This window comes from Capricornis sumatraensis, chromosome 2, assembly GCF_032405125.1.
Source record: "Capricornis sumatraensis isolate serow.1 chromosome 2, serow.2, whole genome shotgun sequence".
In the NCBI taxonomy this organism is placed as follows: domain Eukaryota; kingdom Metazoa; phylum Chordata; class Mammalia; order Artiodactyla; family Bovidae; genus Capricornis; species Capricornis sumatraensis.
In genome coordinates this window covers 179,028,975-179,034,178 of record NC_091070.1, presented here as the reverse complement: position 1 = coordinate 179,034,178, position 5,204 = coordinate 179,028,975, and positions in this window count along the sequence as shown.

The window sequence follows — 5,204 nt, the reverse complement described above, 5'->3', positions numbered from 1 at the left end:
GAGAGTCCCTTGGACTGCCAGGAGATCCAACCAGTCCATTCTGAAGGAGATCAACCCTGGGATTTCTTTGGAAGGAATGATGCTAAAGCTGAAGCTCCAGTACTTTGGCCACCTCATGCAAAGAGTTGACTCATTGGAGAAGACTCTGATGCTGGGAGGGATTGGGGACAGGATGAGAAGGGGACGACAGAGGATGAGATGGCTGGATGGCATCACAGACTCAGTGAACGTGAGTCTGAGTGAACTCCGGGAGATGATGATGGACAGGGAGGCCTGGCGTGCTGCGATCCATGGAGTTGCAAAGAGTTGGACACGACTGAGCGACTGAACTCTGAACTGTAACTATGAACTATGGTGTACAACTATATACTAGCAAATACAATCTTCCTTCCCTACACAAGTTGGAAGAGCAGCTAACAACTTACTCTCAGAACTCTCAGTAAGTTCTTCATGGCACATGCCTAGTAGAGAATGACCAAATGAAATGAAGAATACCTAGCACAAAAGCCTAAAGTTAGCCCAGTCACCACTCCTTCCTTAGGCCCTTAACTAGGATAAAATGAGTTGGCTAACAATTCTTAAACTTTTAAAGTAAACTCTACATTATATCAGGAAATGTCATCAGGAAATGCAAATTAAAACAATAATGAGGTATCACTACACACCTACTAGAATGGGCAATACTTGGACCACTGATGATACCAAAGCCGGCAAGAATATGGAGCAATAGGAACTCTCATAAATTGCTGATGGAAATGAAAAATGGTATAAGCACTTTGGAAAACAGTTCAGGGCTTTGTTTCTTTACAAAACTAAATATACTCTTACCATATGACCCAGAAATTGTGCTCCTTGGTAGTTTCTCAAAGGAGCTGAAAACTTATTCTACATAAAAACCTGTGCATGGATGTTTACAGCAACTTTAATCATAACTGCTAAATTTTTAAAACAACCAAAATGTCTTTCAGTTGGTGAATGACAAACTGTGGTACATTCAGACAGTGGATATTATTCAGCCCTAAAAAGGAATGAACTATAAAGCCATGAGCAGACATAGAAAAACCTTAAATTCATATTATTACATGAAAGAAGTCAATCTGAAAAGGCTAGGTATTGTATGATTTCATAGAATGGAATAGATTCAGTTCAGGATCAGTTGCCTAGGATGCAAGAAGAATAAAATGGCTTTGCTTTTCATTTAGGCCTGATGAGCAATGAGAATAGAATATGTGAAAATTTTCTAAAATCAAAAATATAAAATAAAAAGAGACACATTTTTTCAATTACATTTTTATTTTGTTATACAAAGTTTTATGGAAAGTCCAAACCTTAAAAAATAATGACAAAGAGTTAATGACTTAAACCAGTAGAAAATTTCTAATTTATAAATCCTAATAACCTGAACATTTATAATCCTTATAATCTTATCTAAGTTTTCAGTCCACCTAAAAATTGCCTTTCTTTTGTTTAAAGGATGGCTCCAAAGAAATGAAGATTGTGAATGGATACTTGTAAAAGGTAATTCCCACTGTTGCACTGATTCCATTCTGTTTTTAATATATATTACTTTTCAGATAGTTTAGTCACTTTCCAATGCCTTATGCTCTCCTCTCCACTTAGAATGCTTTATAGAACAGGCTATACTGCCCTATGGTCTCAGTTAACAAACACCAGGACTTTTCGAAACAAACAGCAAGGAACACACTGTTGTGATCTATATTTTAAGGAGTTGCTGCTCCCACTCCTCCTATTTCTATAAGATTGCTCTAGAACTGTTCACAAAAAGACATCCCAATGGAAACAATAGATCAGGGACTCTCTATATTTTATCTGGGCCTACTTAAGTCTAGGCTTAAAACGCAGAGCAGATTCTGAAGGATGCAGGGAAGAATGCCCTGACGTGTCCCAGACTAATTCTTACTTTTGGATCGGGAGTGTGATGCTTGCTGGCCAAACAACGCGACACTGGCATTGGCTGTCATGTCTTCTGCTCTAGTCAAATAGTCTAACTCAGTTCTACAGCTGTACCTCTCAGAGCTAAGAGTATAAAGTTCTTAGTTAAATCTGGGCATGAATGTCCAATAGTCTCATAATGCTAATGGCTGCATAGTTTATAAACACTGGAAAACAGAGCTCGGAAAGCAGAAATTTAAAAGTGTACGGACCTTTTGTCTTAATAAAGATTCTGTTTTAAGCTTTGTTTCTAATGGAATAACAATTTCTAACCTATTTGGATATTTTATAAGTACATATCTGTACTTACAATGTCCTTGGAATATGACGAAGAAAAAGAATAGAAACAAATTTCAAAAATTAAGAAAAATACAATGAAACTCTTACAGTTAGCTCAAATAATAAAACTAACCACAATTACCTGAAGTAAAAGTTCATAAATTTATATTAAATTTAGTTGGAGGTTATACATCAAGTAGTGTTTTATAGAATCAAAATCCCAGCTTACTTCATACAAACCGGACTATTGGTTATTAAACATTGTTCTACTACTGATGATGAATTATGCTTTGACTTGACTTGGGCCCAAGCAAAGTCACTATTGCATCTCCCTGAAAAGAAAAAAAGTTACACAATTAAAATGCAATAAAATACAAATTAAGAGGTAAAGTAGTGTTTAAAATGCCATTTAAAATTTATAAGCTAGTGATATACATACAAAGAGCATCGAATAGGACTATAAAAGGAAACAAACCAAGTTAAATTTAAATAATAACATTTACTTCCTAGTATGAATTTGCTGTTTCCTTTGAGAGGCTCTCTTAATGAAGTTTGATAAACAATTTTATAAGGATTCAGTAAAGGGACAATTTTGGCAGCTCCTGTTTATCTTTAATGCTTAATCCTCCGTTTTTTCATCCATAAAATCACTTTTAGTCTTAATGCTACCTTAAGCTCTTTGTTGATCTGTAGTGTTTCATTAGAGACAGTAAAACGTCTGAATTTCTGTGTGGATTGGTATTTCATTTAATAATAATGATCTTTGTATCAAAGGGGTAAATGAAACCAAAGACGGGAGGTGAGTTTTCAAAAAAGACACAGTAAAAAGATGGGAACTGGAAGCAGAAGGCTAGGACTTTCTCTATCACATAGAAAAGTTGATCTTGAGGAAATCACTGATATCTTGGAATCTTAGTTTCTTTAAATGCATAATGAAAATATTAACATCCAGTTCCAAAGATTGTTGTAAGAGACGATTGAGCTAATGTAGTTGAAGGTGTTTTATAAACTGCAAAGAGTTATAAGCACCGTAGATAACGTCATGTAAGTCAGTTCCAATCTTTTAGCTTATAATATACTCTCTTCGGCACCTCCTTATCCTTTTAAGCTCTGACACACCAAATCAATTGCTAAACTGGAGAGGGTGGGACAAACTAAGAGAGTAGTACTGATATATATATACAATGCATGCATGCTGTGCACGCCTGCATACTAAGCCACTTCAGTAGTGTCTGAATCCTTGTGATCCCATGGACTGTAGCCTTCCAGGTTCCTCTGTCCATAGGATTCTCCAGGCAAGAATACTGGAGTGGGTTGCCATGCCCTCCTCCAGGGGATCTTCCCAACCCAGGGATAGAACCCATGTCTCTTATATCTCTTGCATTGGCAGGCAAGTTCTTTACCATTGAGCCACAAGGGAAGTCCACAATATATACATACCATTGTGGCTCAGCTGGTAAAGAATCTGTCTGCAATGAGGGAGACCTGGGTTTGATCCCTGGGTGGGGAAGATCCCATGGAGAAGGGAAAGGCTACTCACTCCAGTATTTGACCTGGTTGGGAAGATCCCATGGAGAAGGGAAAGGCTACCCACTCCAGTATTTTGGCCGACTCTATACAAAGAGTCGACGTGACTGAGCGACTTTCATACACTTCACTATCACACTATATATACAATATCATGTATAAAATAGATAGCTAGTGGAAAGCTGCTGTATTACACCAGGAGCTCAGCTTGGGGCTCTGTGAGGGGTAAGACGGGGGGTGGGAGGGAGGCTCAAACCTACCTAGATCTAGTTCAGTCTCTCACTTGGGCAGATTAGTAGATCATTACTATAGCTTGTTCAGTTTTATTTTAGTGCCTAAAACAGACCCTTGTCACATATCACATGCTCAGTAAATATTTATTGAATGAATGGTCTATCTTTTCTGCCTTCAATGTCTCTCAACATTAATTTATATATATATACACACACACATATACATATATACATACATACACATCCAGGTGTGTATGTATGTGAATGTGTATTTTTGAAGATTTCATTTCTCTTTTTGTTTTTCTCTTAATTTGGGGGAAAAAATGTACATTCAAAAGTACGGAGGAAAAGATGCAAGCATTAGCATACTGAAACATAAGAGTAGAAACAGTATGTAGGAGTGATTCTCTACAGGCTGCTTCCAGAAAAGGAGTTGGTCCATGCCACTGAAATTGGCTTCTGCCAAGTGCTTAAGGCATGAAGTGAAGTGAAGTCACTCAGTCGTGTCCAACTCTTTGCGACTCCATGGACTGTAGCCTACAGGGCTCCTCTGTCCATGGGATTTTCCAGGCAAGAGTACTGAAGTGGGTTGCCATTTCCTTCTCCAGGGGAACTTCCCAACCCAGGGATCAAACCCGGGTCTCCCGCACTGTAGGCAGACGCTTTACTGTCTGAGCCATAATTCTGTTCAATGCAAGACTTAGGCCCCCAGCAACCAAGCCCCAGTGCACCAAGAGAGGAACTGGTGCTTCAGACAACAACAAATGCTAATGTGGTGGCAAGTCCTGTCAACATCCAGTTACATCATAAACTTGTAACTGCAAGGTTTGGACCCCAGCCTCCTGTTCATGTCAGGCACCAAGCTGATGCACCACCATAAACATGAGCCCTGAGTCAGTAGGATAGGGCTAGAGCCAATGTCCCGCCATGTCTTATCACAATGATATTCTGACCCTTGGTCACATTGGGAGGGTCCAAAATTTCGGAAAATTATGTCACTTAAAACCTCCACAGCCTTTTCTCCTTCTGCACAAGGCCAGAGAAAGTAATGGGCAATGAGAAGATGAGCAGGTGTTGTGGTCCTAAAGTTGCTATTGATCCTTTCTCCATGGGTTTCCCTCAATGAACCCTGTTCCAGTACACTTGATGCATGGGCTGTCTGGTACTTTGCCTTTGTGAACTTACATATTTACCCTTAATCAACAAATGTCA